Source organism: Phoxinus phoxinus, assembly GCF_949152265.1.
Source record: "Phoxinus phoxinus genome assembly, chromosome: 9".
In the NCBI taxonomy this organism is placed as follows: domain Eukaryota; kingdom Metazoa; phylum Chordata; class Actinopteri; order Cypriniformes; family Leuciscidae; genus Phoxinus; species Phoxinus phoxinus.
The window spans coordinates 18,665,143-18,677,190 of NC_136884.1; the positions used below are offsets into that span (position 1 = coordinate 18,665,143).

The following is a 12,048-nucleotide window of genomic DNA, read 5'->3' on the forward strand; positions in this document are numbered from 1 at the left end:
AAAAACGTATTTTTGGCCAAATAATATTCAATCTTGAACTTTCTATACATACTCAAAGACTCCTGATGTTACGTCAGCCAAAAAATAAGTCCACATTCGACCCAGGGAACATATTTTTGGCCAAATAATGGTCAATCTTGAACCTTCAATACATACTCAAAGACTCCTGATGTTATGTCAGGCAAAAAAATAAGTCAATATTTGACCCAGAGAACATATTTTTGGCCAAATAATAGTCAATCTTGAACTTTCTATACATACTCAAAGACTCCTTCTGATGCTTCATAAGCCATATAGATGTCCATATCTGACCTTTTGAACTTATTTCTGGTCAAAGGGTCTTCAAATGGATTTAAACTATATAAATTTAGAGACTCCTTCTGATGTTAAATCAGCCATAAAGAGTTCCCTTATGACCTACTCAACTTAAATATGGCCCTCGATCTTGAAATTTCTATACTTTCTCTTAGACTCCTTCTGATGTTACATCTGCCATACAGAAGTCCATATTTGACCAATGGAAAATATCTTTGTCCAAATAATAGTCAATCTTGAACTTTCTATACATACTCATAGACTCCTTCTGATGTTACGTCAGCCAAAATAGAAGTCCATATTTGACCCAGGGAACATATTTTTGGCCAAATAATAGTCAATCTTGAACTTTCTATACATACTCAGAGACTCCTTCTGATGTTACGTCAGCCAAAAAAGAAGTCCATATTTGACCAAAAAAACGTATTTTTGGCCAAATAATAGTCAATCTTGAACTTTCTATACATACTCAGAGACTCCTTCTGATGTTATGTCAGCCAAAAAATAAGTCCATATTTGACCCAAGGAACATATTTTTGGCCAAATAATAGTCAATCTTGAACTTTCTATACATACTCAAAGACTCCTGATGTTAAGTCAGCCAAAAAATTAGTCCATCTTTGACCCATTGAACATATTTTTGGCCAAATAATAGTCAATCTTGAACTTTCTATACATACTCAAAGACTCATTCTGATGCTTCATAAGCCATATAGATGTCCATATCTGACCTTTTGAACTTATTTCTGGTCAAAGGTTCTTTAAATGGATTTAAACTATATAAATTTAGAGACTCCTTCTGATGATAAATCAGCCATAAAGAGGTCCCTTATGACCTACTCAACTTAAATATGGCCCTCGATCTTGAAATTTCTATACTTTCTCCTAGACTCCTTCTGATGTTACATCAGCCATACAGAAGTCCATATTTGACACATGGAAAATATTTTTGGCCAAATAATAGTCAATCTTGAACTTTCTATACATACTCATAAACTCCTTCTGATGTTACGTCAGCCAAAAAAGAAGTCCATATTTGACGCAAGGAACATATTTTTGGCCAAATAATAGTCGATCTTAAACTTTCTATACATACTCAAAGACTCCTGTTGTTACGTCAGCCAAAAAATAAGTCCACATTTGACCCAGGTAACATATTTTTGGCCAAATAATATTCAATCTTGAACTTTCTATACATACTTAGAGACTCCTTCTGATGTTAAATCAGCCATAAAGAGGTCTCTTTTGACCTACTCAAGGTAAATATGGCCCTCGATCTTGACATTTTTATACTTTCTTTTAGACTCCTTCTGATGTTACATCAGCCATACAGAAGTTTAGTTAGTTAACTTTTAAGGACCCTTTGGCAAAAAATATTTTCTATTCACCAGATATGGACATCTATATGGCTTATGAAGAATCAGAATGAATCCATATGTATAATAAGTTCAAGATTGAGGATTATTTGGCCAGAAATATTTTCCTTGGGTCAAATATGGACTTCTGTGTAGCTAATATAACAGCTAATATAGTTAATGTTCAGGAGCTCTTTGGCTAGAACTATGTTCAGTAAGTCAATAAGGGACCTCTGTATATGAAGCATCAGTCGGAGTCTATGAGAATGTATAGAAAGTTCAATTTTCGAGTACTCTTTGGCCAGAACAATTTTCAGTAAGTCAAATATGTTTTTTTTGTCAGGCTGATATAACCTCAGAAGAAATCAATCTGAATGTATAGTGTTAATCTATAAGGACTCCTTGGCCAGTTTTATTTTCAGTAGGTCAAATATGGAATTCTGTATAGCTGATTGAACATCAGAAGGAGTCAATATATTAAGAAAGAAAGAGTTCAAAGACCCTTTGACCATAAAAACGTTAAATAGGTCAGATATGGTCTTCTATTTAGATGGATTTAGACTTCCATTTGGCTTATGAGGTATTAGAAGGAGTCTATGAGAATGTATTGAGAGCTCCAGAGCAAGGAATGTTTTCCAGTAATATGAAGGTCATACTTTCAAATATGGCCTTCTGACCTCATGGCTGATTTATCATCAGAAGGAGCCTATATCTTTATATAGTTTAAAAACATTTGAGGAATCTTTGGCCAAAAATATGTTAAATTGGTCTGTAATGGACTACTTTCTAGCTGATATAACATCACGGGAAGTCTGTATAATAAGAGAAGTATGTATAGTAAGTTACTGTTCATTGACTCTGGCCACAAATATGTTCATGAGGTCAATTAAGGACTTCTGTATTGCTGATTTTTTTATTCAAAAGTAGTCTATAACTTTATATAGTTTAAAATCTTTTGAGGACCCTTTGACCAGAAAAAAGTTCAATAGGTCAGATATGGACATATATATGGCGTATGAAGCATCAGAAGGAGTCTATGAGTATGTATAGAAAGTTTAAGATTGAGGACCCTTTAGCCAGAAATATGCCCAGTAGGTCAAATATGGAATTCTGAATGGCTGATTTAACATCAGACGGAGTCTCTAAGTTTATATAGTTTAAAACTTTTTAGGGACCCTTTGACCAGAAATAAGTTAAATCATTCAAGATATGGACTTCTAAATGGACATCTATATGGCTCATTAAGCATCAAAAGGAGTCTATGAGTATGTTTAGAAAGTTCAAGATTGAGGATTATTTGGCCAGAAACATTTCCCTTTGGTCAAATATGGACTTCTGTATGGCTAATATAACATCACAACAAGTCAATCTTTATGAATAGCAAGTTTAATGTTCAGGAACTCTTTGAGCAGGAATTTGTCCTGTAAGTCAAAAAGGGTATATGGCCGATTTATCATCAGAAAGAGAGTATTACTTTATATAGTTTACAATCTTTAAAGGCCTCTTTAACCAGAAATACGTTCAATAGGCCAGATATGGATATCTATTGGACTTATGAAGCATCAGCAGGAATCTATGAGTATGTATAGAAAGTTCAAGATCCTGGACTCTTTGGCCAGAAATATGTTCCTTTGGTCAAATATAGACTTCTGTATGGCTGACGTAATATCAGAGGAGTTAACGAGTATGTATAGAAAGTTCAATTTTTGAATACTCTTTGGTCAGAAAATTTTTCAATAAGTCAAATATGGACTTTTTTCAGGCTGATATAAGCTCAGAAGATATTCATCTGAATGTATAGTGTTAATCTTTAAGGACTCTTTGGACAGTAATATTTTCAGTAGGTCAAATATGGAATTCTGTATTCTGATTTAACACCAAAAAGAAGTCAATATGTTCAAAAAGGGACTTCGGTATGGCTGATTTAAAATCAGGAAGTTTATATAGTTTGTATAGTTTATAACTAAGCTTATATAGTTTGAAACCTTTTGAGGACCCTCTGACCAGAAAAAGGTTCAATAGGTCAGATATATGGCTTATGAAGCATCAGAAGAAAGTTCAAGATTGAGGACTCTTTGGCCAGAAATATATTCAGTAGGTCAAACATGGAATTCTGTATTTAACATCAGAAGGAGTCTAAAGGTCTAAAGTATAAAGGAGTTTATACAGTTTAAAACCCTTTGACCAGATTTGCATTGCAAATCTCATCAACGTACTACGGAATGAGTTAGTTCTTGAATGCATTGCAATGCAACAAAGTGCTATTACTCATATGTTACTCTTTAACGCTTGATCATTAGAGCAATGCAATGCAACAGCACATTGCATTGCCAATATCTTCAATGCACATAGGATTGAGTTAGTTCTTGAATGCATTGCAAGGCAGCAAAATGCGTTACTTTTATTGTTATTCTTCAATGTACAACGCTTGATCGTATGTGCAAGCGATGCAACAGCAGATTGCATTGCAATATCTTCAACGCACTTCGGCTTGAGTTAGTTCTTGAATGCATTGCAAGCCAACAAAATGCATGTTACTTTTATTGTTATTCTTCAATGCACAACGCTTGATTGTATGTGCAAGCGATGCAACAGCAGATTGTATTGCAAATATCTTCAACGCACTTTGGATTGAGTTAGTTCTTGAATGCATCGCACTGCAACAAAGTGCATTTTACTTATTCTTCAATGCACAAGTAAGAGCAATGCAATGCAACAGCACATTACATTGCTGATTTCTTCAATGCACATCGGATTGATTTAGTTCTTGAATGCATTGCAGTGCAACAAAGTGCATTTTACTTATTCTTCAATGCACAATGCTTGATTGTAAGAGCAAATACAATGCAACAGCACATTACATTGCCAATATCTTCAATGCACAACGGAATGAGTTAGTTCTTGAATGCATTGCAATGCAACAAGGTGCTATTACTCATATGTTATTCATACTATGCATATAAAAATGCACAACGCTTGATCAAAAGAGCAATGCAATGCAACAGCAAATTGCATTGCCAATATCTTCAATGCACATCGGATTGAGTTCGTTCTTGAATATACTGCAAGGCAACAAAATGCATGTTAATTTTATTGTTATTGTCAGGGACCAAAGCAGTGAGGCAAGACGACACAGGAGACTGTCTCTCAAAAAGGGGGTTTTATTACCCAAAAATATGGAGAAGTTTACATAAAGACCAAAATAAATAACTAGGCCTTAAAAGAGGTCAACAAAAAAATAACTGAATTTTAACTCAAATACATAGACTCATAACACAAGGTTAACTGAACAAAACCTGACCTGCCACAAAGAGACAGAAGGGAGCTTATATAACAGCTTGTCAAAACCAAATAACATAGAAGGGGTAAACAAACTAACACTTGAGAACTCAAGAGCTAACTAAGGACAAAATACCCCCTGGCACATGGTGAGACATGGTATGGCCTAATGAGCTGGCTTCCGGATATAGGTCTCCTCAGCCCTTAGCCACTCCTTTCGCCCAAGCAGGAAGGGACCGCCCCCAACAGTCCAGGTAACTCAACACAAAGAAACATGTGATTAGTGCATTCCCTGTAAATCAATGTAAAGCTAAAGCAAAATAAAACAAATCAAAAAACTGCATTGGGTTCGTTATTTAGATATCATAGTTTAGATGACTGTAAATAATAATCAGTGCAACAAACTAAAGAGGTGAAATACTAAAACTGTAATCAAATGTTTAGAACTGAGGTGATATTACCCTGTGTGGCCGTAGCCATCACAGTTATTCTTCAATGCACAACGCTTGATTGTATGTGCAAGCGATGCAACAGCAGATTGCATTGCAATATCTTCAACGCACTTTCGGATTGAGTTAGTACTTGAATGCATTGCAAGCCAGCAAAGTGCATGTTACTTTTATTGTTACTCTTCAATGCACAACGCAGGGGCGGAGGCAGACGATTGAAACATTCGGGGCTTAGCCCAAACCTAGGGGGGTCCGGGGGCATACTCCCCCGGTGAGATTTTTTTACCATTTACGTCAGCTAAATGCACTATTTTTCAGGCTGTTTGAGATAATAGAATGCCTAAAAATCTATACACTATCTGGGAAAATGATGATAGTTAGGCCTACTCTGTAAAAAAAAAAAAAAAAAAAACTGGACGCGCAAATGAGGTGAATTCGCGGCCGTGCCGCGCTAAACGTCATTCGCGCTGCAGGACCTCCAGACGTGCGTAAACGCGTCTTCACATTGACTTAAAGATTGAAATCACTCGCGCCAGACGCTCTATTCACGTTCTGTGTGAACGGGTGTGAACGCAGCATTCACTTGTCCGCGCGGTTCGTCCGATGCTGCTTCTGAATCTCTCTCCGGCCGGTGAGGTTTACTGTTAGTGTTCCATATAAAAAAACGTTGTTATGTCCATAATATTAACTTCAGCCGGTTAGCCAGTAAGCTCGCTACGACGCAGGTGAAAACATACAATAGCCCGGCTGCCAGCCCCTGATGACAACGACGAAGAAGATTTATTCTTCGTTGGTTTTTATTGGCAGTTGGCAAACAAGCTGAGTGATGCGCGATGCATTACCGTCCGCCACCACGCACGGTAATAGAGCTTTTGTTTCATTTTTTGACGCTCCAGTCAGAAAGACTGAGAAGGAATGGAACAAAGTTAAAGTTATTTAAAAAAAACTAAAAGATTCGGGGCTTTTGACAAAACATTCGGGGCTTAAGCCCAATTAGCCACCCCCCCGCTCCGCCCCTGGCACAACGCTTGACCGTATGTGCAATTAAAACTCTTCAAAAAAACGCTTTACCGTACTTTTATCGTTTTTCTTCAATGCACAACGCTTGATCGTATGTGCAAGCGATGCAACAGCAGATTGCATTGCAAATATCTTCAACGCACTTCGGATAGAGTTAGTTCTTGAATGCATTGCAATGCAACAAAGTGCATTTTACTTATTCTTCAATGCACAATGCTTGATCGTAAGAGCAAATACAATGCAACAGCACATTACATTGCCAATATCTTCAATGCACTACGGAATGAGTTAGTTCTTGAATGCATTGCAAGACAACAAAATGCATGTTAATTTTATTGTTATTCTTCAATGCTTGATCGTATGTGCAAGCGATGCAACAGCAGATTGTATTGCAAATATCTTCAACGCACTTCGGATTGAGTTAGTTCTTGAATGCATTGCAATGCAACAAAGTGCATTTTACTTATTCTTCAATGCACAAGTAAGAGCAATGCAATGCAACAGCACATTGCATTGCCGATTTCTTCAATGCACATCGGATAAAGTTAGTTCTTGAATGCATTGCAAGGCAACAAAGTGAATGTTCCTTTTATTTTTATTCTTAAATGCACAAAGCTTGATCGTATGTGCAAGCGATGCAACAGCAGATTGCATTGCAAATATCTTCAACGCACTTCGGATTGAGTTAGTTCTTGAATGCATTGCAATGCAACAAAGTGCATTTTACTTATTCTTCAATGCACAACGCTTGATCGTAAGAGCAAATACAATGCAACAGCACATTACATTGTATTTATATGTATTATATATGTATTATATATGTATAGTGTAGGAAACTTTTTCCTCTTCTAAGCAGAGACCAGGAGACGTTGGAATCACGTTCAAGCAGAAGTTATTCTTTATTGAGCGCGTCTGCAGTTTCGTCCAAACAGTCTGGCTACTCAAGCAGTATACATTGTAATTTATATCCATTCCAAGGGGGAGGGATTTATATTGTGATGAGAACAAAGTCTGTAAATACAGTGGCCTGCATGAGTCGGCTTATTTACAAAGAGATTTCTTGATCTCATCAGTCAAATTATCCAATCAGGTAAACTAGTCAACGGCTGGGCCAGGGCAAAGGACAAAGGGCGAGATTTAAGTAATCTGACTCATTTAACTCACAATAGAGAGAACAGTACTGCCAGGAATCCAGGAAAATGCTGGAAACTCAATAATCATAATTTATACCTAAAACAAAATAGATTCTTAAAATGTGTTATTCTTCAGTCCCCCGTTTGAGAGTTCTTAAAAACTCTCACAAAATACAAATGTAGACACTTAAAAGTTAATTCTTGTAACTTGTGATCGTTACAGGCACATAGCATAATGATCTGTGTTGATTCTTCTGTAATTGCATGCGGACACAGAAACAAACATGCAATTAGGGTTCGTGAACCCTTCAGTCATCTGGTGGATTTTTGCTGAAAGATCAAGAATGTCTTGTTGGATTTTGTTCAAGTTCTCTGGTGGATCCATTAAACCTGTGAGACGGGATTAATGTTCAAAGTTCTTGACCACCATGTTTGTGCACACGTGAGTCCTGGAATGCAGCCATCTTCTTTGTTTGTGGCAGGCGCTGAAGGTGCGTGTGCCATGCAACGCTCTTTCCAGCAAACAAGGCGTTCTTTGACATATTCATTAGCTCTAAGAATATGTTGTTTCTGGAGTCTATACACTTTGCGCTATGTCCATGATGGTTAGTAGTACGACAATCTTGATCGTGTTGATGGATGACTGAAGTTATCCACTGATGACATACGGAACGTATGCGAGTCTCTGCGTTGTGTATTTTTTCTTTTCTTTTTCTTTGTGACAGTTGGCTCAGCAGTGGGTCGAGTCGTTTTCTGGAAGTTTGTGGCTTCATACGCAGGTGAGGAGGTCGGTGCATGTGGGTCTCGGGACAGTCATCCAGTGGTATCTGCACAGAGGAAGAACGAAAACAAAAGAGAACAACAGCAACAGAGCAGTATTCGTTGTAAAGACTGCAAACATTAGGGTTGGATCCTCTGTTCAATCTGAGTCTGCTATTTGTTGTTCCTTCTTTACCTAATTCTTAAATCATGAGACACCTAAAGAACAGTGAGGTGAGGATGGACTAGTGGAGGGAAGGGCCTATAAGGGGAGTCTTCACCGCAGGTTTGGCCCCCGAAGCCTGTTGCTTTCGGTTCTTCCCTGGGCTCCTCACTGGTCCATGTGTCCATGTATGTATCGCTGCAGCCCGGAGACCCGCATGTGGGAGGAGCTTACGCCGCAAGTGGAAGGAGCTTATGCCGCAAGTAGGAGGGATTTCACAAATGTGCAAGTAGGAGGAGTTTACGCCGAAATCCCCAAGCTGTCATTGCCGAGGACGGCGGTGAATGAGTATGACAGGAAGTAGTGACAGTAATGAAAATAAACGATCAAATATTACGTTCCTCATCATGGTCTGATTTCTTACAGCTTTGTTATTATTGTGTGTGTCCAATACCACTCACTGTCAATGATGAAGTCACGTCTTTACACCTTTTACCATACTTAAAGTGATGGTGTTTTAAATTCATCAGGCTGTAGGCCTTATTCAAGCATATTTCTGAATATTAGCTACATATTCTACAGTATCAAGTAATTGAACATATTAAAATGTGATGCAATTGGACTCAGTGAAGTGAATGTGTAAATACATGAAAAATATTTGGTTAATGTAAAAAAAAAAAACAGTTACCATCCATCTTTACTGCATTTTTTTTTTTAAATAGCAGACTAATGTTCTTCTGAACATGTTACACATATATTACATAAATCACAGGGTGGATACATTTTTTTTTCCAATGAATAAAATCATGTACAAGTCACAATTGATTGCAAAAGTTTTTTTATTTTTTTTATTTGTAAGGACACTATATCAGCTCATTAGAACTGATCTGCATGCAGTGAAAACTGCGAAATCCAGGGTGGAAGGTTTCTGAATAAATGCCCTGGAGCTCGCCTCGCTTTCCCTTTCCAGCATAACCTGGTGGATACACAAGAAGCACAACAAGAACTAGGGTTTATAGTTGATATTGAACATTTACAAACATTAAGAATAATTTCTCAGCTCTGTAGGTCCATGCCATGCAAGTGAATGGTGTCCAGAACTTTTGAACTCCAAGGAATGACATAAGTAAATTTGATTTTTAGTTTTCCTTTAGACTAACAACTAGTTTATTCATCACCAATTTACACAAAACGTACCAGGTGTGAAGAAGAACTTCAAGAAGTATGTTCTTCAGCAACGCTCCTGATAACTGAAAAGATAGCAACAGTTAGCACAGACCGTTAAAAAATGTTAAAAAGCACATTATATAACATTATTCCTCCAACTACCTTGAAGATGAAGTGTGATGGAGGGTCATCGTCTTTTAACAGCTCATTCTTAAAGAAAAATATAAGTGGATTAAAGTTGTTCTATGATACACATTTTAAATCATCATTAAAATGCATACCTTGCTAAAAACAGAGAGCACGACTGGGGTTTGGTCTGCTAAAATGAAGTAATTTAAAATTAGCTGACCAATATTATAGTAACATAATTTGAAACCCAGATTAGTGTATGTATTTTGTTTCATATCAAAGTTCTTACTTTTGCAAGTTTTTTTTCCCTTCCCAAAGGTTTCAGGGAGTGCAGAGCATTCTTCTTCTTCTGAAAGAGAATTAGAATAAAAAAAAGGGATACAATTATCCAATAATTTTTTATTTGACAAAAAAATATATGCAAAATATAAAAAGCTGACAATACCAGCTACAACAGCTCGTTTTCTCTTTCTCCCATGTCTTCCACAATTTGATTGTCATGCAACAAAAACAAATAAAGTAAGCAATAGAACAAGTACTATCAAAATTAATTGAATGCAAGGATGCATTACATTGATCACAAATTACAGTAAAGACTTTTGTAAATACAAAAATAAATAAATAAATAATATAACTAATGGTCCATTTTTATATATATATATATATATATAAAAAAACTTATTCACCAATGAATACAACAAAATTTCAACTTTTGTCAAAAATTATTGGATATACGATCTCCTATTCATAGTGAATATAACAATAATATTTTGGTCAATTTACACCCATGTACTACCACCCAAGATAAATGGGACTGAATTTTGTATTGTCCTTAGGACAAAGTGGACAGTGAAATGTTGTGCACTTGAGGCATACCTGCATCTTTCACTGATAAGTGAACCTAAAACACAATAACATGCGTTTCACATTTATTCACTGATTGTTATGAGTAATATATTTTATAAAATAATATGATATTAAAACAAATGTTTCAATTACATTACATTGTGGATTACGCAGAAAAAAAGCATAACTACAATGAAAACAAGTATTAAAAGAATTGCATGCATTGTACAATTAAGTTTTGTATTCTAATATCAAATCCATTTACAAAACGTTTAAGACATTTACAATTTGAAAATCAATGCAGTCCTAAAACGTACAAAAATTACACTGCCACAATACCTTATTATGGTATTCAGAATCCATAATCTGGAGAGCAAAATGTAGAAATGGAATGCAGAAAAGATCTTGTCATGCACGTTACAGATTTTGTAATTTGTGTGCTTCTAAAAAAACGACAGAAATTTATTTGGATACACTTTACCCTTATTCTTTTGTAATACATCACTAAAAACAGTGTACAAACGCCATTAGGCCTATGAAATGGTCTTTTTCAGAATTTATAATGCTTTTTTACAAAACTAAAAACTGTAGGCCTACAACAAGCTTACCCCTTCATCTCAACGGCACGCTGACATGTGAAAGCGGCTTTCTTCTCTGTTTTCTGATGGATCGCAACAAAACTTACACATTATCGCCACCAACTGTGGAGCATAAACCAATAGCTACTTCAACACAGGTGATCCTAAATAAACCAATCAAAATCCTCTGGAAGTTTGTACAGCCCACTTGCGGGTAAAGCTCCACCCACTTGCTGCTACCCACCCACTTGCAGCTGGCTCCGACCTCCCTTTATGGCATACCCTACTCCATGTGTCTGCCCTATCCTATCCCTGGTGGAGGAAGAACTTTACATTGTGACGACACATGAGTCCAAGTTTTCCTTCCCTATAAAGAAAAACTACTTTTCTCAATTTCACTTCACTCATTTCATTTTTCTCAGGATGCCATGTTTTATTGGAAGATTGCTGCCATCTACTGAAAAACAGACACTTAAAATAAAAGAACATTACATTTCAACAGCAGCCACTAGATGTCTGCAGCGCTCTTTTGGCACTTCTTCATTGATATACATCGGTTCACAAGATTTATGTTTAAATCTCGTCATTCATTTAAATTATGTTTCAAATAATTATTATAATATTAAATAAAGACTCTGACAATCAAAACAATTAAGAAAGTTTGGTCATGTAAGGCAGAGCATGTGAGAAAGAAGAATGGAGAAAAAGAGAATAAACTGGAACAACAATAAACAAATAAAATGTATTTTCAGAATGTGTATTCAGTATTGAATATTATTTATCACATGTAAAATCCATAAAAATAGAATATAAATTCCCATAAAAAATAAAAAATAAAAAAAGGCAAATAAAAAA

General features: G+C 36.2%; 1 long non-coding RNA gene across 3 annotated transcripts; it reads right to left on the bottom strand.

The window, feature by feature from the left end:
* Window positions 1-9,331: 9,331 nt before the first annotated feature.
* LOC307004580 lies at window positions 9,332-11,417 on the bottom strand. Of its 3 annotated transcripts, XR_013799063.1 has the most exons (7): window positions 11,224-11,417; window positions 10,955-10,981; window positions 10,646-10,670; window positions 10,215-10,249; window positions 9,803-10,118; window positions 9,671-9,723; window positions 9,332-9,449 (listed from the first exon to the last, which is right to left on the bottom strand). It is a non-coding gene; the product is annotated as an uncharacterized lncRNA (long non-coding RNA). The 3 variants fall into 3 exon arrangements; XR_013799064.1 differs by having other exon boundaries at window positions 10,215-10,670; window positions 10,955-11,058; window positions 11,224-11,269; XR_013799065.1 differs by having other exon boundaries at window positions 10,215-11,058; window positions 11,224-11,269.
* Between the last annotated feature and the right edge of the window lie 631 nt (window positions 11,418-12,048).